Below are 25843 nucleotides of genomic sequence, written 5' to 3'. Positions count from 1 at the left end.
ATATTGAATAGTCAGCATATTAAATCATGTGCAGTTTCTCAGATATGACCTGCTTTTCCAACCTCACACTTTTCCTCTTGTTTTTCTCTCTTTGTAGATTGCCCTTCCTCCCACTGACCAGTGATTAATTTCTACTCATCCATCGGGACCCAGGTAAGATCACATACTCAGCGAAGACCTCAGGGGGCCCCAGCGAGCCCTCTGTTCCTCTACCTTGTCCATATTTCCAAGAAATGGGATACAATGATATCCAAATATCTGTAAAGTATTTGTATATGTCTAACCATTTAACTCAAGGGTTCTGGAGGCAAGAGACTGTGTCTTATTCAATTCTTCACATAAATGCAGGCGCCCAGTAGACTGCCAAAGGTTTTTGCAGCAAACTAAAAAAAACTCACAACATGGGACATTCTTCCGTTAAACGTACCTTATATAACCAGGAAAAAACTCATGTATTTACATATTGTCTCTAGGTTAAATGCACTACTAAATAGAAATAAATGTCAGCATTTAGTGAGATTTTTCTGCTTTTAGTCATGCTGTGGACAGAGAACATTGCCACTACTTGTAGAATTTATTGGCATCAAAGATTACCTATTGCTTTTGGAATGCACACCATGAAATAGAAAAGGAATGGCTAGGAAAATAGGTGGAAGTGTGAACATGTTGGGAAAAAAATATTTAATCTCTAAAATAATATTTGAATATATCTTTATTCAAATTAATGATCATAAATCACACCACTAAAGCACACATTTTAGTAATTGTCACCTAGGTGACAACTTAACAGATCCAGATATAAATCTTGGACTCTGCCACCTGTTTCCTCTGTAAGCTCCTGAGACTTTCTGAACCTTGTTTATCCGTTTGTTAAACACAGGCAATGCATATTTTTGGAAAATGTAAACTATTTGTTATTAAAATTATTTTAATGTGAAGAGGCTAAATACCCCTAAATCAGTTCATAAATTCAACACAACCCCAATTCAAATTCCAGTGGAATTATTTTTTAGAATTTGATGAAATATTTTTAACTTCATCTGGAAAAATACCAGGGTAGGGTGAGAGAAGAACACTTTGGAAAAGAGGAGTGATGAAGTCATACCTGCACCAGATGTGTGAAGGCACATTATAAAATTAGAATAACATAAAGTACTGGTATAGGGATAGGGCCAGATAGATAATATACTAGATTTTAGTCAGTGATAAAAATGGGATTTCAAATTAGGAGTGAGAGCAAAGGTTATTCAGTAAATGGATTGTCAGAATTGGCTAGTCATTTGGAAAATAGTTTGGATATTTGGATAGCTAGTGCTATGTGTAAGGCATGGGTCTACATTCTTTATACCAATTAAAGGTTTTAATTTTCACTGTAATTCTATGAGTGGACACTCTTATTATCACCATTTTACAGATGAGAAGATTGAGGTGCACACAAGCTAAATAATTTGTCCGACTAGTCAGGAATAGAGCTTGAATTTGAACACAGGCAGTCTGATGCTGGGTTCATACTACTAACCACGATGCATACTCTCTCCCAGTCTCATGCCTTGTACTCAGATACATTGCAAATGGATTGAAGTTTTCAAAAGTAAATTTAAACCTGGAAAAAAATATAAGCAGATTTTTCTATAGTTTTGGGATATGTAAGGCAGTTTAAAATGATATTAAAATCAGAAATTATGAAAGAAAAATATAATAGTTTTAACTATATAAAAATTTTAAAATATCTTAGCATAACCAAACCAAATGAACAAAAATACAAATGTAAAAAATTAACCAAACCTATCAAACAACAATAGAAACAACACAGAAAATTAACACCATCAAATGATAAATTGGAGCACAACACAAGCAATATATATAGTCGCATATTAATAGATCAGTGAATAAAGAAAGAGTTCAATGGAAGATTGGTGAATTAACTCCTGGTATATCCATGCACTGTGAAAAATCAGTTTTTAAAGACAACAGTGTAAACTTATTTATTGACATAGAATTATGCCTGTGATACATTAGTTAATGAATAGAAAATTATAAACTTACACTATAACCCTATTCTGTGATAAAAATAAAAAAAGCATGTGAGTGCTTGTGTGTTTGTGTGTGCATTTAATGTATGTATGTATAGGAAAAAGCCTGAAGTGGTAAAATCAAAAATATCTCTGGATAGTGTGGTTATGGGTGATTTTTGCCTTTTTTCTTTGCACCTTAGTTGATTGTCAGATTCCTTATAATATGCATGTATTTCTTCAATTATGAAGTAATTTAACCCTTGAATTATTTTTTCCATAAAGTTTGAAGAGGAATATTTCAAGAGCATAATAGACATATATTCCTAGATTGCAGGAACTTCTATGATATTTTGGTGGAAAGCTTATGGTTTGGGGAGCATGGCTTACAAGAAAAAGCCAATGAATGAGACCATGTTAGTTATTAATTTCTGTATTTAAATTACATTGTGATCTGAGAACATGACCTATACAATTCCTACTTTTTGGAATTTATCTTGGCTTTATTTTTGCGGTCAAATATATGATCTATCTATGTAAATGTTCCATAAAATCTTGGCATGAAGGCATATTCTCTGTTTCTTCCCCTGAAATCACAATATATATATTTATTATTAACTTTATTATTCATATCTTCTGTATTCTTGGTTGGTTTTTATCCACTTGAATGGCCAAGGCTGGGTGGTATTTTAGTCTCTAACAGTTGTGTTTCCTGTATATTTTGCCTAGAGTTTCTAATCCATATGCATTTTTGTTCTTGAAATCTCTGTACACTGTGCTTTCTGTCAGTGTGCAAGGAGACTCCCTTTCCTGTGTAACGATACTTGATACTCTTTTGTCTGAAATAAATACTGTGACTCCTCATTCCTGTTTGTTTGGGCCTGCTAAAACAAAAGTGTGCCTTTCCCTGTCTTTTTGTTTTTAAGCTTTTAAAATAATTTAATACTTTGGTTTTAGATGTATCTCTTAGAGTTAGGTTTTGATTTCTGATCATTTATAGTTATTGCCATCATTGATATATTTGGTCTCTTTCTATGATCATCTTTCTGTTATACTTCCATACTGATTTATTACATTTTCCAGAGTGGGATATATATATATACCCCAGCTGGTGTGCAAGGTATTCATTGCAGGCTGAAGAAAATATTTTTATTCAAAAATTAAGAAAGATATTAAGCTTTACTAATATCGAATGTGAACTGAAACTGATACTTTGCTCTGGTCCACATGCAGGACAGACTCAGTTTATTCGTAGTAAGCGGGGTGAGAAGAAAATGATTTCTAGAAATCAGAGTGAGTGACATTGACACTTTTACACTTTTTGCTCACTTTCCTTGACTCACTGTAATTTAAGTATATTCAGTTAAGTGGATTTAAGGGTTATTTTGTTTACTTTTGTCTAAGCAAATTCACAGAATTGGCAAAGATCTTAAAATGACTCCTGAAAAAAAAAAAACACGCAGGTTGAAAGTAATGTCCACTATGCAAACACGGACACAAGGAACAATAATAACAACCTCCCCCTCCCCCCAAAAAAACCAGGCCTAGCTAATACTTTCCCTTTTCCTGGCAGGAATTCACCATTAGCCACGTTATGAGGTAATAGAGAGCATTTTCAAAACGGATGTTTGGAAATGTTTCCTGGTGTGTTTCCATTGCTATCTGATACATTGCTGAAAACTATATAAATGTTACACCTATAAAAAATAATCTCTCATATCAACACACTTATAAAACCTGAAATAGAATTTTTAGCCTGTTTAAAAGTTTTAGAGAATTTTAAACCCATTTGTTGAAGCATAAAAATATAACATGTACTGATCTGTTTTCAAGAGTAATTGATTAATATTGTGGAAGGTGGAAATTTACTACCACATTTCAACAATAACAATTACATAATTGGTGGAGGACACAGAACGTAAGTGTTGTGATTATTAAGTGTGGCCAGTGACATACTCCTTCACCTTGAGTTTGTCTATCTGTGAAGGAACTTATCCAGCTATTACAGTCACTAAAACCAAGTTTGAAATAAAAATGGATCCAGAATCACACCTTTGAATTGCTGTATTGCAAGGTGTGGAATCAAGACTTTTTAAAACATTGAGAGCAAATTCATCATTCTGCTCCTACTTAAGTCATTATTATTTTAGTGAAAGAAAAAAGTTTGTGTTATTAATAAATGCAATTAAATTTATTTTAAATTAGTGTTAATTTCAGGTTTATCTCATCCTTTTGATGATTCCATCACCGTATGTTCTATAATGCATGCATATAAACTTGCACATACAATTGTACATGTGTTTATATATAATTTATTAAGAAATCACTGAACTGCGGATATATTGCTAAGTCTCACTGATAAAAATAAAAGATGCAGTCTTTTTATTTGGCTTTGTTTTCCCTTTAAATAAAAAAATATTTGAATATATTCTCTTTAATTCTTGATGTTGATAATTAAAGAAATTTAGCATAAGAAATTTAACATACCTTTGTGTATCTATTCCCACATGCCCTGTTTTTTATTGATAATAATTTTGACTTTGACCCAAATTATTACCATTTTAATCATATAGCTTCTCTTTTAAGAATTATTAACATCTGTATTAAGTTTTTAAAACATTTATAGTTATTTAAACGGTTCTTTGTTAAGTTTAATTTGTATCACTGAGGCTTTTCTACCACAACTTCCACATTATTGAATTTTGAAGTTGTTGTTTATGTCTTGATCAAATCTTCAAGAAATTTTTAACCATACGTGCTTTTCTGGAAGCATGTAAGAATGATATAATTTACCTTTCTTATATCTTTCAGTATAAAATTTTCAGTCTCATATATACAAAGCAATTGTTTAGTTACAGAGTTCTTTGTCACAGTCTTTTCCCCTCAGAATGCTCTAGATATCACTCCACTGTTTTCTGGAAGTTTGCAATTCAGAGACATCTGTTTTATCTCCATTGTATTTTTTAATGTTATTTCCCCCTGAGTTTTATATTGTGTGGTTCTTCTACTGATTTCTCCTGGGCTCAGTCCTATGGCTCTGTGACCTCTGATGGCTTCAGGGTCTTTCTCCATTCAGTCTCTTTGCTGACCCAGGCCCCCTTACATGGTGATGGGAGTATTCCAATAAGTGAGGAGAGGAGCTTAAGGCCCAGGCTCTAGAACCTACACAGTGTTACTACTGCCACATTCTGTAGGTCTAAACAAGTCACAAGGCCAACCAGATTCTATCCACTTCTGGGTAGAAGGTGAGATATTGTGACTTACAATATGAAATATACATTTGGTCTTGTCCCTATTGTTCCCGGCACAGAGCTTCTAAAATCCTTGGAATCTTCAAAATGACTGTGTATTTTTAGATGCTAATGAGCTGATGGTGGTTGGGGGCTCCGGAATAGCTTCTGGTATGGGACTGGTTACCAGGCAAACCAACCTTACTATTAGGGGGTTGGAACTTTCTGCCCTATCCTCCAACCTCTGGGGAGTGAAGAGGAGCTAGAGATAGACTAATCACTAATGGCCAGTGATTGAATCAATTGTGCCTATGTAATGAAGCCTCTATAATAATCCTAACCAAAGGGGTTTGGAGATTCCAGGTTGCTGAACACGTGGGAGGGTTGGCACACCAAGGGAGAGAGAGCATGCATGCTCTGTGCCCCTTACCCCATGCTTTACCCTATGTATCTCTTCCATTTGACTGTTTCTTTGAGTTTTATCCTTTCCTAAGAAACTAGTAATCTAGCTAGTAAACTGTTTTCCTGAGTTCTGCAAGCTATTTAAACAAATTAGTGAACCCGAGGAGGAGATCATGGGAGCCCTTGATTTATAGCTGGTCAGTCAGAAGCACGGATGACAACCTGCACTTGTGTTTGTCATCTAAAGTGGAAGCAATCTTGTGGGATTAAGTTCTTAACTAGAGGGATCTGGTGCTGACTCTAGGTAGATAGTGTCAGAATTTAAGTGAATTATAGGACACCTAGTGTGTGTCCACAGAGAATTGGAGAATTCCCTTGTGTGGGAAAAAACATACACATCTGGTAGCAGAAGTGAAGCATTGGTGTGAGTATAGTAGAGTACGGAAAAACAGAGTTTTCCTTTGGTTGGTGAAGAAATCATAGAGAGGAAATAGTTTTTCTTTTCTGAAGGCACAGCAAAGTCACATTGCTAGGGGTGTGGATACTGGGAGGGAAGGAATTTGCAGCTATTAAACCATTTACCATGCCACGCAAACTCCAGCATTCTGCTTAGCAATAGAAACTTATTTGTTCCCTCTCTACTTGACGGTTCAGGGTCCCAGATTCCTTCCATCCCTGAGGGCCTCTGAGTCCTCTGTTTCCAGCCAAAGCAGAAAGATTCGATAGAGCAGGCACACTGGCTTCTTAAAAACCTTAGCCCAGGAGAGATGCTTCACATCTGCTCATATTCCTTTGTCGAGCACTATTCATATGGCTCTACCCCAATGTCAAGGGGCACGTGCCTCCCAAGAATAATAATGGAAGGGGAACTGTGAGTTTTTGGTGGACAATCAGTCATCTATGCCACATTCAACAACTATGTTTTTTTGTTTGTTTGTTTGTTTTACTTCCACTGCTGACTCTGTTACTAGACTCTCATTCAGAAACCCTCTGGAACCTTTCTGAGACACAAATTGGCATATTTGTGTTCTTATTTCTTAGAATAAATATTTCAAAAGAAGCATTTCATCTTTTCAAAGTGATTTTCTTATTTGTACCTACAGCATCTTTTCAGGACCTAGGATGACCCTGTTTGGGATGGCCTCCCACTAAAAGTGGCTTCTCACTTCTGTTCTGAGCACTTTCTCCTTGAGGTGGCTCCTGGCTCAAGAAGAAACCTAACAACACAACTCGTATTTTGATTGTGGACTTTCCTGTCCCAGGGTCTTTTTTCACCCCTGCAAATTTGTTAGTCTCATGGGAATTGTCTAGATCCCTCCACTTTCTTGCTATTCCTTCTCTGTCACAAGGGCATTCACGAATAGAGCCTAAATGGAACCTATTCATTACCATCAGCCTATATGAAATATACATTTCCTAACGTGTTAGGCATATGCATGGCATCCTTCCTATTTTCCAGTGCTGATGCTGGATTTTCCTTAATTTTATATCCATTGGTCATCCCATTCGACTGAGGGTGGAGAGCTGAGTGTTTGACGCCTGCACTTACATCACCATCAGATGCAGAGGAATTACACAGTCTTACATTGAAATGCTTGTGGAAATTATATGGCCTGTGATATCAGTTTCTTTAAAACACCTTGTAAACTTTTACTTTTGCAGAACTGTCATAAATCTGTTTAATTCAACAGTTTACACTAAGCACTCCAGTATTCCACTTAGAAGTAAAGTGTTTTTCTGCTTGATTGAAACGTTGCACTGTTGGAAGTTGTTAAGAATATCATTTGTTGCAGCCAACTTTTCTCCATATCTGATAATCAAAAATTGTGATAGCTCACATGTGTATCCATTTAGTGAGTACTTCTGAGGCTACGTGGCTGTGCCAGAAGTGTGCTGAGCAGTGGGCGCTGGCACCAGGAGTGGTGCTTCTTACTGGTGCTTCCCTCAAGCTGCTCGTAGTCCTTGAGGAGCAGACAGGGATTGAATTAGTGCAATGACTTTTTGGAATATGAACCAGCATGCTTTCTTTCTCTCTACCTCCTTACATGGGACCTTTCCTCAGTGATTTTCACACTAACTCTGGGGGAAGCAGGACTGAAAGAGAGGGAAACAGTAGGTGAGTTTTTCTTTTTCAATCTTCAACACGAACTTCTGAGATCCAAAAGGCAGGCTGGAGGGAAGCAGGGTGTAAACTTTCTGCCAACACAGGAAATTTTGAAAGAGTTCCCTATCTCACTTGTGGTTGGGTGGCTGGGGTGGGGTTTGATGGGAAGAGGAGCAATGACCTTGTGGAGCTGGGGGGTGTGGGATGGAGGGTCAGATCTGGGAGTCCATGTGAAGGACAGCCTAGCAGTGTCTACACAAAGATCATCTACAGCTTTTTCAGCCCAAGACCTTTCTGAGCTGTAAGTGGTGCCTTCTGCCATCTTTTCCATTGTGTGAGACAATGATAAATCCTCCTCTTTAAAAAAACAAAAATGGCCAAGGGTCATGACACCTCAGAAGTAGTTGATGATATGGAAGAGGAAGCCTCTGAACTGGCTTTAGGATGAGAGTGAGCGAGGGTGAAACCCACTCCTTTTTCACAGGTAAATACAATGTGAGATTCTGAAACAGATTTTTAATGTAGATGGCTATTAAGCAAAGAGAAAAGAAATAATGCTGAATCGATGGCCAGCAAGATGGGTCTTCCCTGACAGCACTTTGACACCCTAAACTCGTGTCGTTCTGAGTAAGACCTGTGAGACAGTATGTGATAACATAAGTGGAGTGAAGATAGTTGTGTACTTTTAGTAACATGGTTTTTGAATTCACTATAAAGACACCATGCAGCAAAAGACATCCAAATGTATTTATATGAAAAGCTTTTCAAGGACATATGAATGAAATCATGTACAACCATGTGTTTAATAAAAACCACCTTAATTAAAAAAAATTACATAAAATTATTATCATCCTGGAAAACCCTAATGCCCAGGCATAGAGTAGGGAGAAGATTATGAGCATTCTAAAACTGAGCCTGAAATATATATTACATATGTAATATATAAACATATTTCTACTTGTAGGAAAATTATCATGGTTTGTGGGATTATGGGAGGGTTTCCTTCTCATTTTTCAAGTATTGAATGAACATGTATTTTATAATTAGAAACCATATGATTATAATTCTTTTGAAAATAGGAAATTGAGGATATATCCTGATGAATAAAGAATTTTTCTGAAAACATTTCTCTTTAAAGTATCTTGGTATATCTATCAAAATAATAACAAATATGAAAACCTGACATTAAGGTTGTTTTAAAAATTATTTTTATAAGTTTTGTTTTAAAGGGGAGATTGTTTTTGGTTTTGTCCAGCATCTATTGAACCTATAACTCCACCTTAAAAATTTGGCATTTTCATCATGACTAATAACTTTAAATACTATTGCTTTGAAAAAAAAAAAAAAGCAATTCTTTGTTCTTGAAACCAAAGATGAAGGATCCCATGGCTCTGTTTCCTCTAACTTACTTCATTCAGTTTGACTTACTGTGACATATATTCCAGGTCCTATTTCAATAACCTGTTTGACGTTGATCTCCACATTTCATTAGGAGTTCATGGTGGAAAGAAATTACTCTGAACATTTGTACCTTGTTCTTATAGTAAATGAAGTGTCATTTATATTTCATATCTTTTCCTGCTAACCTGTAACTCCTTGAAGACTTTGATGCTTTTCTACTATTAGCTCAAAAGACATTCATTATCATTTTCCCTTTTGATTTATGCTGAGACCTCAGTGATTGAGCCGTGATTCTCGGGGTCATCATGTAAAATTGCATAAGTGCTCCATGAACAAAAAAAATTCTTTAAACTTCTTGACAACAAACTAAAGGAGGAGTTGGTTTCCTAGCTTTTCCCTCTAAAAAGGGCTGGGTTATAATAGCTCAGTATTAGCGACTGCGGTTTAATCTTTTGGATGTGAAAAGGTAAAAATTTAGGTTTCAGAGATGACATTTTGTAGTGAGAAGTGCCAGCTTTAGAAATGACAGACCTGAGTTTTCATTCAACACTCAGATAATTACTTACCATGTCTTCTTCGACACGTTACTTCACTTCTCTGAGCTTCTGTTGTCTCATAGTGGGATTTTAAAAAACCTCAAAACTGTCTTTCAGGATTATTAGGAGGCTGAAAAGTATAATATCCAAGTACCATGTATGTAGTAAATGCTCAGTAAATGGTAGTTGTAATTTGTTCATATTTTTGCTTTCTCCTCTGTCAGTTCTTATGTTGGTGGAATGGCTGGCACATACTGAATGCCGAATTACCTACTGTGGCTCTGACTTTGGAAATTCAGGAAGGCATGGTTTGGGACACATGAGCTCTTATCTGTACAGTAGCCTTGAAAATTCAACAACTTTTATATTGTACAAACAACAGGGTGCTGGATCACTCATTTGTAGTAACTAAGTCTAACAGCTGCCATAATTGACATTTTAACAACTTTGAAATACAACCAAAAATCAAAGTCCTGCCTAATCTCATTAACTGTGATGCTCATTGGTTTTAAAATTCAGTAACTCTTCACTGAGCCATTACCAACAACGTGGGCACAGAATGAAAAGGACAAGCATGGAAATGGCTTTTGAATGGGGAGAGAGTTAAGAAAAAACAGATAATGAATAAATAAAGTAATTAGAGCCTGTCTGAAGTGTTGGGGGACTCAGCTGGAAAGTCACAGATGACTTACTGAGGTAGAGTGATCCTACTCCTGGAAGGCCTAGGGCTGTGGCTGACATTTAAGCTTCATTTAAGAAGCAGCAACTTCTGCAGAAAGTGGGGCAAGACCAGGAAGCCAGAAAAGCATATACAAAGTCCTAAGGCTAGAAACCCGGAATATTTGGTGAATGTCCAGGTTGTTGTAGGGGCCATGATAATCGTTTCTTCTATCATTCCACTTGTTGAGTAAGTACTGAAGGAGACTTGTGATAATTTGAGACTCTTGTTAGCCATATATTAAAATATTCTGGAATTAGATAGTCCAGAAGATTATATATAGGGAGGCATAATTTCTACTGAAATAGGTTTCTGGGTCACTAAATAAAAGCTATTCAGTTCTCTTATTCATTGTTCTAAATAATAATGATGGTAGTAGTAGTACCACTACTTCTGAATAGTTTACTTGTAGTCCTCAGAGAGCCAAGGGAATAGTAGAATACTAAGTAGAGCTGGGGAATTAGGGTTGGGGTCTACTTCCTCAGGCTCTCATGGACACTACTGATGTTCTCATCATCCAAGTGCACAGAAGATCTTAAGTTGAGGTGGTTCTGAAGCCTCCATCACAAACTTGACTCCAGAATCTTTGCTTAGCCTGGGAGCCCCAGTGAGTGGACATTACTCACAGGACCTCCCTGACTTTAGCACCTTCCTTGCCTTTGGGATTCTCCCTCTTCTATCCCTTTATGTTCCCCTCTCCCTACTCAAAGGCACTCACTGCTTCAATTTCCCCAGAAAAATCCTCTCAAGGACTCACTTTTGGAAGACAAGTGTCAGGAAGGAAGGTTGACTGTGGACAATATAATGACCTTGGCTGTCCTTTTTGAATAGGTTGGGAGAAGTATAGTGAGGACCAGACCTTAATACTTGCCATCAGGAAGCACAGAATGTATTAGAATTTGTTTGGTTTTGAAATTTTAATTTAGATACTATTTTATCAAAGCTATACATGTACATAATTTTATGAAAAGCAGCACTTCTTGATCTATTCCTATATTCCTCTTCTTAGAGGCAACGACTTGCAACACTTCTAATAGAATTTTTCAGCATTTGTCTCTATAAATTTAAACCAAGCTTATGTTGCTCTTTCTTGATGTGTAAAAACTGCTTTAAGAACTAATACTATTTTAAGTACTACACTATGGTAGATGAGGATTTATCCCTATCCACATTTTTCATTCCCTTATCCTCTCAATGTAATTGTATGACCATATAAAGATGATTTATAGCTGGGCATGCAATATTGTATGATGATTTTCTTGCACAATATTTTCTTATCTTTGGAGTTAATGTTGTTTTTATCCTTTGCTTAGGTTTCTATGTACTTATCATTCATTCATCCCCAAACTTAACACCCAGTTGTGTAAATTTAAAACACATTAGGTAGTATATCAATTTCATCTCTTTGAAGAACTTTCTGCTGGACTCTAAACGTGCTCCAACCTGGACCACTGTGGTGGACATGGAGACGTGCTGCCCAGAATCTTTTGTTCCAGCTGCTGGGAATGAGTCAGAAGACAGCCTCCAGCTGTCAGCTTCTTCATCTTTTGCCTCAGCTGCACAGAGCTGCCCCACCCAGCAGCATGCCTTTCCCTGGGTGGCCTATATCCAATGATTGATAATGGAGAGGTTATAAAAGTCACTTTAGCCCACCGTGGAGCAACTCAAATGGACTGCAGTGCCCCAGAGCTCCCTGAGGGGTTGGCCAAGGCTTTATTGTATCTGCATCATAATTCAGCTTCTCCTTCTGCTCAATTTTGCTTTTTCTCTCTTCTTCCCAGTTCCTGGGAAGTATTGCTTTCTAATAAGTATTCTGCATGCCTGACTCCTTCTCAGCCTCTGCTTCTGGAGAAATCAGCCTGAACTGGTTACTCTTTAGGGCCTCTGCACAGGAGTTTTCTTTCAACATCCCTTACTTCACCCTAGAGATTCCCTCTGATGCATTGTAATGTTGGGTTCTCTATTTCTGGAAACTCCTACCTTTTTCTCTTTGGTTTATTCTCTTGTTTTGATGAAGCACATTGTCTACTAGTTTTCCGAAGAAAGGTATCTGAAAGGTAAATTTTTTTAAATGTTGTGTGTCCAGATATGGCTTTATTCCCATCACATATAATTGATAGCATGATTGGATGTAATCTTCTGGATAGGAAATAATTTTCCTTCAGAATTTTGAAGGCATTGCTCAATTTTCTTTTGGTTCCAAGATTTCTGTTTAGAACTATGATGCCAATATAATTCTTGAACTTTTATATGAAAACTATATTTCTTCTCTGCAAACTTGTAGAATCTCCTTTATTATCATTGTTCTGAAGTTACTTCTTTCAGTTTAGGATTCTGCTAAGTCTGCTAACTACTGATCCAGTTACTCTCCACCTTGCAAATTGTTGTTGCTCTTAACTCCTATTTCCTTTGTCTTTGTATATTTATACCTTAAAATAAGCAAACAGATAGCAGACAGACAATAACAAGCATTATAATGGCTAATGGCATTCCACTAGACTTTTGGGAAGGAAAGAGCAGGAGTTAAATATATTTATTCAGCCTGTCATATTTAAGCAGAAGTAGAATTTGATTTTTTTCAAGGAAAAGTTTATCTGGTATAGCTGCTTCCTTCTGCCCCTCCCTTATTTTCTTTTTTGACTCTTTCCCATAGGCACCAATTGCATAACTATATTATATCACATCTTGTGTCTATAAAGTCATTGGTTTGGTGCCTTTGACTAGATATCCATGGCTAGGGTAAAGAGCTCTGCTTTCTTCTGATTCCAGTCCTGCAGAGACTCTGCTAAGAGCTAACCAAACTGCTGCTGACAGGAAGGAGGAGTCCTGCTTATGCATTAGAGTTAAGCTGGATACCTGTGAATTTCCTCAAGACTTGAAATCCAGGAATGTCCATCTTCAAAAAGAGTAGGGAGTTGCAATTCCCTCTAGGAAATAGAAATAGTGAAATAGACCCTTAAGAATACTATTGAAAATTCTTACCCACAGTGGGAGTGACTGGCAAGGTGAAAACAGAACCCCCTCAGCTGAAACTAATGTATAATTAATCTTGAGAGAAGTGAAGAATATGGATTCTGATGAATCTGCTGCCTAATTCTTTATATCCTTTGGAATTAGACATCTGTATATGAGGTACAACTACTTAGCATTATGTGCTAAATTATGTGGACTCATAGACCATAATTTTATGGGGATTAACTAGTTGAGAAAATGAGAAATAAAATGGAAAACTTTTAACTTCTTCTTCTGTGTGTTGTAGTGATGAGAGCACTAGCAGAGCAGAAATCCTTGTTTTGTTTTTGTTTTAACATTAGTCACTAGGCTTAATAGCTTTATGACTTTGGGCAAGTTACTTTATCTAAGATTTTGTTCCTTCTTTGTAATCTGGAGAAAATATTAATTTCTTCATAGGGTTGTTGTTAAAGAGTCAGTGTATGTGAAGCTATGAGCACAATGTCCACAGTGGTAGTTTTCTTCCCTCGTATCATCTATATTTGTCAAGAACTTGATAGTTTTTTGTGTGTGAGAAAATTTGGGGGCCACACTATTAACACTCCCTTCAAAGAATCTACAAGTTAAGGAGGTATCCTCTGTATTAACTGAATTGTGAGTTCAGATGGGTCTTAATCCCCTCCATACAAGCTTAATCCTCAAATTTGAGCCAATTTCAGGTGGCGTGAGGGCCTCAGAATTAGGGGAGATTTCATAACTAGAGTTAACTGCAGCAAAGAAAATTGGGCCTGTAAATAAGAACTGACAGCTAAAGTAAAGATTAATCTTAATGGCATGCATTAACAATATGCAATTTGAGATTGGCAGTGGAGAATTCTTGAGAATGGGCATTAGGCAGTATGAGTCTTGACATGGGAATTCACATGAGCAAGCACATTCATTCAATACACCTTTTCTACCTCAAAGACATTAGCATACCTAGAGACCCACAATATCAGGGAAAGTGGCCTATTTATTCATATCAAATCATCATATGTACAGACTGTTTCCATTTAATATAATTGTCAGCAGTAATGACTCACTTGGTATAACTTAGAAGTGACAAGGAAATTGGATGGAGCTTTAAATGGTTGATGCTAGATAAAAAGTGAGGCAATGATTAGAAATCTTAAAGTTAAACCCTAGTGTCTATAAAGGCTTGGAGGGTTTATGTCCGTGTAAAAAGTGATGGCAGAAAGGAACCCAGTTTAGTTATTAAGGACTTTCACAGGATCCTTGTCTTGGGTCAGATTTTAGACTGAAGGGTGACACTACTATGATCACCAGCTCCTCTTCATGCCTGTGGGTGGGGAAAGGCTGAAGGGCAGAGGAACCCTGGATATTGCCTGCTTCAGAATTGTTCACACCAACGTTGACTCTCGGGGCAGGCCAGAGCAACATGACTCTTTTGTGCCTCATTTGAGTAAATCCAGTTACTGTATTTGTCCTTCCTGATGAGAATGTTAAAAAAAAAAAAATTAGTGGAAGTTATCTGAAAGTCTTAGAAAGGGGAATGTGCAAAAATACTATAGTTTTTACATTGTAAAGTATACATTTAAGTTATAAGCTGGTAAAAAGCTGATTTTATTAGCTAAACTTTATTAGCTGAAAGATAAGTATCTTTTCTAAGTTCATATTTTCTAAGAAAATACAATTCCTCGTTTATGGGAACTGCTGTTTCATTCTTCTATTAAACAAAGTATAGATTTTTGTAGTTTAAAAATGATATTTTCTAATACCACATACCTATATTTGATATGTCTTTACAGAAAGTGAAAAAATGTGATTAGTGGTCATTGAATAATCAGGTATTTGTTAGAATCAAGGGTGAGATGAGAGTATTTTTTTGGTAGGAGAGGAGGCTTTACCTGTAGTTATGACAAGATCTGAGAAACCTATACATGTCTTAAGAGCTATCTATGGATTGAGTCAGTATTGCCGATTGCATATACACACGGGATGTTGGCATAGCACATGAAAATTTCATGGCCCAGACACTAAAATCAAGCTCAGAGAAGCTCTATCACGTGATCTATTTAGCAATAGAGCCTGGTTTAAAGCCCAAGTTGGTCTGATTTCAGAGCCCAAACTCTCTTTACCATGTTGCCTTTCAACTAAGCAGATTTGCTTTTTCATATCATACTTTCAAAGATTCAGTTCCCATGAGGAAGTAGCAAGGATATGTACCTACAGGGAGCTAGAACTATGTTTGTGTGTGTGTGTGTGTGTGTGTGTGTGTGTGTGTGTTGCTTTGAGCTTCAATAATCAACTGCTTGGAGGAGGAAAAGGAAATGATTCTAAACCACTAAGGAGCCCCAAGAAGAGTGGACAGAACTCTGTCTGAGGAAATAGGAGGCCTAGCTTCTCACTGCAGCTCAGCTGTCAACCTGCTGTGTGACCTGGGGCAAGTCCCTAGCCTACTCTGACCTCTGTTCTCCCATTTGTAAAATGAAAATGTGAAACCAAGCCCCAGAAACAAACTGGATATCTGCTCTGGCTTCCTAAGCCAACTGTGCAAAACAGCCGGGCTATGGAACAAAATTAGACTCAAGTCTTCATTGTTATCACTGACTGTGTTTCTTGAGCAAATAACTTAATCAATTTTAACCAATCCTTTCTCTTCCCAAATTATATTGATGAAGAAATCACAACAAATGTTCTCTAATTTACTTTGCCAAGAAGCAAGTAGTGCTATAGAACCTATTTCTGACACCTTAACATGATATTGGCTTCATGGTCAAAAAAGAATGGTGGGAAAATATACACAGAAAAATTATAAAAACTGTCTTCACAAACCAAAAGTATTACAAAATAGCCTTCTCTTTCCATTTTTGAATTAGAACGGATCTAAAGTCACTATGGAATCAATCGCTACATCTACAGTCCTCTAGTCCTCCCCTCTTTTAGGGAGAACAGTAAAAGTCTTCTTCCTCCCATAAAACGAGCCCTTTGTGACCTGGTCTAGCTGATCTTTCCCAACCTCTTCTCCCATCTCACTGTGCCCTCAGGCCCCTACTCCTGCCCAAACACCACAGCATTAATCTCACCCTCCCCTGGGCCACGTCTGACCACTGCACCCTTCTCACTGCGTGAATCACACTGCACTGTAATGTGCCATGTCTACTTCCTCTTCTGTACTATGAGCTCCTTGTGGGGAGGGACTAGTTCTTGTTTGTATTTGGTATTAAGAGCCTAGTGGGTAACTAGTAAACTTTTGGTTAATAAAATATTAAACCAGACTGTAAGGGGTTGAAAAGATGGCCTGGATATTTTAGAGGGGTACGTTTGGTTTCTTTGAAGACTTCCCACCAAATAAATACATATGATTTTATTTTAGAAGGCAGATAATTGATTTTTCTTTGTGAACAAGGGAGGCACTTCCTTTTTTCTGACTGATGTGAAGGACATAAATTATACAGGAAACAGGATGCAGAGACATAAACCTGCTTAATCCAATTATATATTTCAATCAACAGACAGGGTCCCATGAGAGGGGAGGATGATGCACAGGACTGAGACCACTGAAGGGGAGCTGGGAAGCTGTGTGCCTCACTTTTCTTTAGAAAGAGAGAGGAGCCAGGAGAGGAGAAGGAGATAGAGCAGCTGCCATAGGAAGTCAGAATCAATGTTATTTGTTATACAATATAAAACGAATCTTGAAGAGGATGTTCAGCCTTTGGAATGTTAAACAGTGGATACATAAATAATTTTCTGAAGACAAATGAAAAGAAGCAAAAAAAAAAAAAGGCACACAAACAAAACAGAACAAAGAAACCAAAGTGAGGAAAACAAGAACCAGGCTTTTAAAAGGAAAGGCAATCTAATTACAGCCATTTGGCTGAAAAAAGTTGTACTTTTGTGGCTTGATGCAGACAACACACGACTTGACTTCTAATTCCCAGAAGAGTGTACCTGAAAAAGGCCACTGGGATAGAGGAGGCAGAGGAACAGCCGGGATGCTGATAGTTAATGAACATGGGACCAGCCACTTCCAACTTCACATACTTTACCTTATTTTGGCTGTAATACAATAATTATGTAAAGCAAGAGTTTGTTACTTGGCATTTGCAAATAAACTGAAGTTCAGATAGTAATGATTTCAAGGTCAAGGCTTTTGTTTAGCTGGTTAATGGCACAGTTGAGATTGAACCCAGGTCTACCTGACTCACTTTCCATAGTTCCTCCACTATATAGTGCTCCTTCCACAGTGGGCTGTGACTCCTATGACCCTGTTCACCCAGCTCCAGGCCCTAGGCTATTGGTACTGCTGGATATGAATTACAGGACAGGACCTCACAGTTCCCCTTACTGTGTTGCTGCTAGTTAAATGTTCATTACACTGTAGCAGTTGAATCTCTCTTGCATATACATATAGCCTTTCCCTTCTTTCCTGCAGCTGAATTCTTGGGTTCTTACCTGGGACCCAGTTGGAAAGAAGGATCACCATGGTAGGGGACAGATAGTGTCCTGGAGAGTCTCAAACTAGTAATTACATATTCCAGCCCAGAAGTGACACTGCTTGGCACTCATTTGCAAGAGCCAGACACATGGAAAGCTGAGCACAGGAAATGTTTGCTGAGCAGCATCAGTGACTGCTGCGGCATTTGTTGTCTTTAACATCCTGCATATTTTATGTATTTATCATGTTTATTATCTGTCTCCATGTCTAGAATGTTTGTTCCATGAGGAGAGAGACATGTTCACAAATGTAGCTTCAGTGCCCAGAACGGTGCTTGGAAAAAGCAGGCACTCAACAATTGGTTGAATGAGTGACTAAATATTGTCACTGGCTGAGTGGTCTTGGGCAAGTCTTTTATACCCTCAGGACCTCCAAATTTCCTTTTAGAAAATGAAGAGATAAACGGGTGATGTCTCACAGGATTGTGGTGAGAATTAATGAGATAAGCAAGCAAAGGGAGTGATATAAGACCTAGCCCATGAAAAGCTCTGGATGAATATTGCTTTCTTTTCAACTCCAGTAGCCGAAGTAGTCCTCTGACTTTTAATCCAATTTTAAAAGAAATTTAGGTAAAAAGAAAAAAAGGAAGAAAGGAAGGAAGGAAGGAGGGAAGGAAGAGAAAGAAAACAGAGCAACTGTATAGTTTGAGTACATTCTGTAACTTTTCTGTTTCTTGCCCAGTGTGCAGAACAATACTGATGTTCCTCCCAGAAATCTTTCCCCCTAACTGCAGGAAAACTCTGTAAATGAAGCAAGCTTTATAACTCAGGGCGGGAGTGAAGCTGGGTACAGCCACTGGCCAAGTCTTTCAAATAGTGTAACAAATGATGTGTGGGTACAAATGGGGAAAATGCATACATTCTTCATGAGTCTGGAGAAATCGTGTTTGGCCCCCAGGTGCACTTGACCTGTTAACAACATTTAGACAGATTTATCAGCTGTAAACTTTGCACCAAGTGAAAAAAAAAAAAACTACTTGTTTTTTTCTCCTTCTAAACGTAAAGCAGAAAGATTTGTTAGCAGGGGGAATTCAAACAAATTAAGTAGAGGGCTTGATTCTCTCTGCCTCTCAGTGGCCTACTTGTAGCACATGGACTCCAGGCATGAAATTCCCAGAAACCTGGAGAATTTCTGGGGACAAGCATGGATATGGGGTGAGTACTCCAGCCAGGGCTGGTAAGCTCTAGTTACAAGAGCCTGGAGTGAGTAAAAAAAAAAAAGGGACAGCACGTCCTTAATTAACACCATAACAGAGGGAATAGAAAGAAGGAAAGAAAGCACATAAAAAATAAAAAAAGCATACAAAACTTTCCAGAACTTTTTGTGGTTCTATTCTTTATGTATTTTTTATGAGATCATCTGCTTGGAAATGTATTGTTTGAAAAACTAGATGGAGTTGGTTTTAAAACATCCCAGATCGAACTGATTGCAACGAATCAGAATACCATAAGCCTTAGGTTTATGAAACATCTTTCATGATACGGAGGAAGGAGAATGGGATTTGGACTCAAGAAGTTAGTCCATGCTCCACAGTTTACTGGCTGTGTGAGTCTGGGTGAATCACTAGCTCTAAACCTCAGTTTCCTCATTTGTAATATGGGTGTTGTAAAACCCAATTTAGGGGGCTGTTGTGAGAAGTTTATGACCTAATGTTTGTGAAATTGTATTATCAATTTTAAAGTCCAATGGTGGCACTGAGAATTTTTCTGGAGAATTTTTAAACAACACAAAAAAACTTTTCCTGTTTGTCTTTGGAGAGGAGGTAGAACCCCCTTCTCCCTCAGCTGCCCTCATTGTCCTGTAGAGCCTTAGTGTGTGTGTATATTATACATCATACATATAGGTATTATACACACTAATTATGAACACACTAATGTTAGAGTGTGTATATAATAAAGCAGAAGGATTTGTTAGCAATGGGGAATTCACACTATTAGTATTATATGCACACAGTAATATTACATATTAGTATATACACTAATTATCATTTAGTATCTGTGTATCTATCGATTTCCAGAGATGTGTATCTGTCACTACATCTTTGTCTGTATCTCCACTTAGCCATAGCTATAGAGAAAACAGCCCTTCTTTAGCATTTCTAATGTCACTTATAATGTCTTTCCTGGACGGTTGCAATAGCCAGATCGGTTGCCTTTGGGCTGTCTTTCTAATCCGAAACAATCTAAATTAAATATATATGTGTATCTGACTATGACACCTCACCTTAGGAGCCTCTAACCCAGAATAAAGTTCAAAATTCTCAGTTTAGTCCAGTGGTTCTCAGCCAGGAGATTTTGCCCTTCAGGGCACATTGGCAATGTCTGGAGACATTTTTGGTTGACATGATGGGGAAGGAATGTGTATGTGCCACTGACATCTGGTGATGGAAGCCAGGGGTACTGTTAAACATCCTACAATGCTCAGGACATACCCCCAAAACAAAAATTATTCTGCCTGAAACATCAATAGTGCCAAGGTTGAGAAACCTGAGTTCAGCCCGTGGGATCTCCCTAATAAGCTTTTACTTACATTAAGCTCCAGGTTCATTGCTGCCCTTATATCCTGGCCTCTAGCCCAGGTGAATTACTCTCATATCTTCTGGTCATCCTAACAATTCTCAAACTGTGGCATCTCTGGGACCTTGTCCTGGCTGACCTTCCTGCTCTGAACATGCTTCCCTTGCCTTCTTCAGTTGGTGAACTCCACCTTCTCATTCTTTTGTGTATCCTCTTGAACCTTATGTCCTTTAGGAAACCTTCCACATACCCTGGGCCCCTTCTCTGTGTGTCCACATTCCCTTGTCTTCCTCTCTCATTTGACTTCTCTCACTGCAATAAGAAGGATTTAACTCTGCCATGACATCTTTTTGAATCTGACTCTCCCACCTATCAGTGAATTCAGAAGGGTCTGGGACCATTCTTCCTACATCTTTGTATCCTCAGATGCTTGGACCTAGCTGGGCACATAATCTCAGTAAATATGTGATGATGAACACAGAGAAGCTACATCGCTCTCTTGCAGTGTTGTGAGGTGGACCACTTGAGCAAAGATTCTGTTCTGGTAAGTCTTGTGGCTGCTGTGCATCCTACATTGTCAAGGACAGTCCTGTTTAACTAATGGCAATTTAAAATATTGATTCTATTGTGTTCCAGGAGCTTGTAAGGATTTAATATTAAATAAAATATATTCAATATAAAATTCTACTGAATCTTTACTCTTATACATCCTCTCATTATTTCCATTATACAGATGTGGAAAGTGAGGCTTGTAGGTTAAGAAAACAAATCATACACAATTGACAGAACCAGATTTAACCCAGGCATGCAGACCCCAGAGACTACCCTTTCAAGTGATGTGCTGTACCAGTGCATTGTCAGATCCAGTGTCCTAATCTATGGTCCTCTGGAAACACAATTTCAGTAGGTCTGCATTTTAGAGATGAGGAAATAGAGCTTATAGGAGATAGTCATCAGTCATCCATATAACAGCCAGGCTAGAAGTTGATTTGAAGTCTTTCTGTACAATTATATCTCAAGGACCCAACTAAGACTATATTTGTCAAAATTTGCCAGTCTACTGGGACAAAGAAGCCTGCATTTGCAGGTCTCACATGAGAGCAGATCCTAGGCATCTTAGTGTCCACCTTGGGAATCTGCTGCAAATAGATCTTTGGTAATTACTTAAGTCCCTGGAAATCTTTACCAGATCTGAGACAGATTTGATTCCTGTCTGGGACAAGTTCTGCATTCTGGGAGGTCTTTGTGCTGAATCCCATTTGCTACAGATCGCTAAAAGCTTCCAGGCTGCTTAACTCTTCCCAAACTTTTTGGTTGAAAAATGCATTCCTAATCAGTGGGTCTGGGTGCATTCTTTGTGCCTAGAGAATGCTGTTCCCGTCAACTTTGGATCAGGTCAGGACACAGCACAGACCGAAAAATGTGACACTCCATTTCTAGACTGAGTGGGCTGAGAACACAATGTAGGTGGAGAGGGTTTCCATGCAACTCTGAGAAGAGGGCTTTGCTTTTCCAGGGTGGTCCAGTGGTCTTGGATTGCAGTCGACCCCATTTGCTGGAATCCTTTGGGAAATCTGACAGAAAGTTTATTGTAGAAATTCTCACTTTTGCTTTCTTTCCTCTATGGGCTGTGTTTGCCAGGGACCATAGCCTACTTTAAATGATTATCATTTGTCATTCCTGACTTGCTGTAGTTTTTTTTCATGTATTCATGCTTCAAGTGCTCACTTAATGTCCCTTAGATGCCAGCCACCCTGGTAGGGAAACAGCAGTGCACATTCAGGCTCACTCTCAAAGTGCTCACAGTCTATCGGGAAAAATACAAAGCCAATTGATCTGTGCTATAACAGAAGCTTAGAGATCCAAGGATGCAGACAAGATGGACCCTGAATCAGCCTTGGGAATCAGAGATAACTTTCCAGATGTTGGCTAATTGATTCATTAGGAATAGTGATGAGCCAGGCAGAAGGACATTGAAGGTGATGGGAGACAAGGATTCCAGCAAATAGAAATGTCCCTGGGGCAGGAAAGAGTGCAGCACATTTGGAAAGTGCAGTAGTTCAGTGTGGCTGGGAAAGTAGAATACATGTGTGGGGCTGGTTGTGGCAGGGGTTGGGGGAGGTTGGTTAGAGAGATTGCCATAAATCGCATCCTCTGGGACTTTGCAAGTCATGCTAAGGATTTGGACTTGATCTTGAGGGTAAATGAAGCAGATTTTAATCAAGAACGTGGCATGGTCATGTTTGCCTTTTAAAGGTCCGGTTAGGAGGTGATTCAACAGAAAGGCCCGGGGCCTCCATGACTGAGTTTTTATCAGAACAGAAACTTGTTCCTGCCCCTCTCATCAGAGCCAGCTGCAGAGGATTTTAGGGAGTCCTGGGCAGTTTGATGACAGTATTGGGGCAAAACCGGTGAAGACCCAGCAGATCCAGAAGCAAGCAATGGACAATATGAAGTCTGGGTGCAGGAGGAATGTAAGACCCAGGAAGAGAGACTGACTTCCAGCAGACTCTATGCCCTGGAGGAAAATGGGGTTCCAGGCAAATTAATACAGCCAGGACTGAAGTTTAGGGATTCAAGATGAGGTTGAAACCCAAGATCCCAGGTTGGTTACTCAAAGGAGGAAGAGAGTCAAACAGTTACCCAGTGCCAGGCACTGGCATAGGCACTTTGCAAACATCCATCTTAACATTAGTACCAGGAAGTAGGTTCTGTTATCTACGTCTGCCAGCTAAACTGAGGGAGGCTCAGAGAGTAAACTAACTTACCCATGCTTACACAGACAGCAAGTACAGAGTCATGATTTTAACCTAGTATTAGAGTCAGAATTTTAACCTAGCATTATCTAGCCTCAAACTCATTTTTACCAAATGTGAAGCGTTAACACTCAACCCCAAGTATGTTGTAATGCTCCATTGTGATTTTATACCTCTTCAGTTTTTGTTCTTTAAAGAAAGTGGGTGTGCGTTACTATTCAGCAGCATGAAAATTCCATCCCACAATACTTTGCATCAAGGACACTGTGGCTTCAGGTATTCTACCAGAAACATCATCTCATACCAGGGGGTTACTGCTTGCATGGCCATGCTCAAATCTTCCCTCCTTTTTCACATCAGTGTTCAGCACAAGTGCCCAGGTGAGCCTCCCTGTTTCCTTGCAGAGTGATACCCCTCTTTCTTTTGGAGCTCAGTGTCCACCCTTTGGGTTAGGAGAGGCACTGACATCTTTGGGGTATAGAACACATGATCCTAATCCTGAAGTTCCTTTGATCTCACCTTAGTCTTCTCCAGAGTACCACTCCCAGCCAACTTGCTTGGGTAAATTTAGTTGCCAGGAAGAAACAGCTCCAGTTTTTTCAAATATGGAGCCATTGCAGTGTTATGTATGCAAAGAGCTGCAGCTTTGACTATGTCAGATCTAGGTCCCCAGCTCTGCTGCTTAGCTGTGTGAACTTGGGCAAGTCCCTTCACTGAGGCTCACTGTCCTCATCTGTGTATGGGGATCATAAGGCCTACCTCCCAGGATTGTTTTGAGAATTGCTTGGATAGAACTTGTCATGATGCAGGGTCTTATAAATAAACAGTATTAGGTATAACCATTATTATTATGAGCACCCTCTCCCTGAAAATCTAGGTGATGCTCCATCCTAAGCAGCTTTTATAATTTATGTGCATAGGGGAGTGGGTCTCATTTCTCCCAGATGGGTTGGGATGAATTCTGTGAAGACACTGTAGCTCATGAACAGACTGTGCCTTTGTAATTTTTTCACAGGAAAAGGTTGTGTACATGCTTATTTCACAAGGTGGTGGTAAGGGTTAAGAAGATCAACTGAACATTGAAACACCTTTGTAAACTGTAAAGTTCTATGCATGTTTTGGTTTATTTTACAATTTTTATTTTTAATCACATTTCTTTCAGTATCATTGACACAGTGCTTACATTTTAAGTGTATACTTTGATGAGTTCTGACAAATGTATACACAAGAGAAACTGCCACTTCAATATGATACAGAACATTTCCATCACTCCAGAAACTTCTCTCGTGGCTGTTTGCAGATTTTCACCAACGCCAACCCCATACTCATTGCCTCTGGCAAAAACTTATCTGATTTTTATCACTATTAATTAGTTATATAAGAGTTTTACAAGATCAAGGGCTTCATATAAATGGAATCAGATAGGATGGGATGCTATCATGTCTGGCTTCTTCCACTCAGCATAATGTTTGAGACTCATTCAGGTTGCTGCATCTATCAGTGGTTCGTTTCTTTTTATTGCTGAGTAGTATTCCATTGGTTGAATATACCATACTGGTTATCTACTCATCAGCTGATGAACATTTGGATTATTTCCAGTTTGGGGCTATTCTGAATAAAGCTGCCTTAAATATTCATGTAAAATCATTTTGTGAATGTATGTTTTCATTTCTCTTAGGCAACTACCTATGACTGAAATTTCTGAGTTGTACACTAAGTGTATGATTAACTTTAGAAGAATCCACCAAGTGACATTTTACCATTTTACCATCCAAGTAGCAATGTATGAGTTGCCCCCAATTCTTGTCAGCACTTGGTATTGTCAGTCTTTTAATTCTAACCATTCTTGTAGGTATATAATGGGATCTGATTGTAGTTTTAATTTGTATTTGCATGATGATTAAAGATATTACTATCTTTTTATTTATGTTTGAATATCTACTTTTATCAAGTTTATGTTTAAATCTTTGGTACATCTGTTTATTTTTGTTTTTTCTCTTCTTGTTATCAATTTGGAAGAGTTCTTTTTATATTCTAGTCCTTTGTCATATATCTGTATTATGAATATTTTTTCTAGTCATTGGTTGACATTTTCCATTTTTAAACAGTATCTTATGAAAGATAGAACATTTTAATTTTGAAGATAAATTTATCATTTTTATCTTTTATGATGTATGCTTATTGTATCCTGTTTAAGAAATTTGTGTGTTGTTTGCCTACAAAAATTACAGAGATTTTCTCCTATGTTTTCTTCTAGAATTTTTAGTTTTACCTTTTGTCTGTGATTCATTTTAAATTAAGTTTGTGTACAACATGAAGTAGGAGCTGAGATTCTGGGTTTGGTTTCTTTGGGTTTTGGGGGTTTTTTTGGGTGTTTTTGGGCACATGGATGTATGACTGTTTCCAGGACCCTATGTTGAAGAAACTCTACTTTCCCATTGAATTACATTGGTATAGTTTTCAAAAATCAGCTGGCCATATATATATGAGTTTATATCTGACTTATAGTCCTTCTTGTTGATCTATATCTATATCCTTAGTCAATAGAATGATGTCTTAACAAAGTTCATGATAGATCTTTACATTAAGTTGTGTAACTCATCCAACCATTTTTCTTTTCTTACTACTACTTTTGCTATTTGTGACCCTTTACATTTCTGTGTAAATTTTTGAGTCATTTTGTCTTCTAGAATTTTGGTTAGGATTGCATTAAATCTG

At 38.0% G+C, this 25843-nt stretch overlaps 1 long non-coding RNA gene across 8 annotated transcripts in view; it reads left to right on the top strand.

Annotated features, from left to right (window-relative positions):
- LOC140696123 (uncharacterized) overlaps positions 1-25843 on the top strand; it is a 673002-nt gene that overhangs the window by 362926 nt on the left and 284233 nt on the right. For all 8 annotated transcript variants that reach the window (XR_012072172.1, XR_012072170.1, XR_012072174.1 and 5 more), the window contains one exon: positions 98-153. This is a non-coding gene — a long non-coding RNA (uncharacterized lncRNA). The remainder of the gene's footprint in view (positions 1-97; positions 154-25843) is intronic.

Source organism: Vicugna pacos, chromosome 4 (genome assembly GCF_048564905.1).
Source record: "Vicugna pacos chromosome 4, VicPac4, whole genome shotgun sequence".
NCBI lineage: Eukaryota > Metazoa > Chordata > Mammalia > Artiodactyla > Camelidae > Vicugna > Vicugna pacos.
This window is presented reverse-complemented; position numbering and strand designations above follow the sequence as displayed.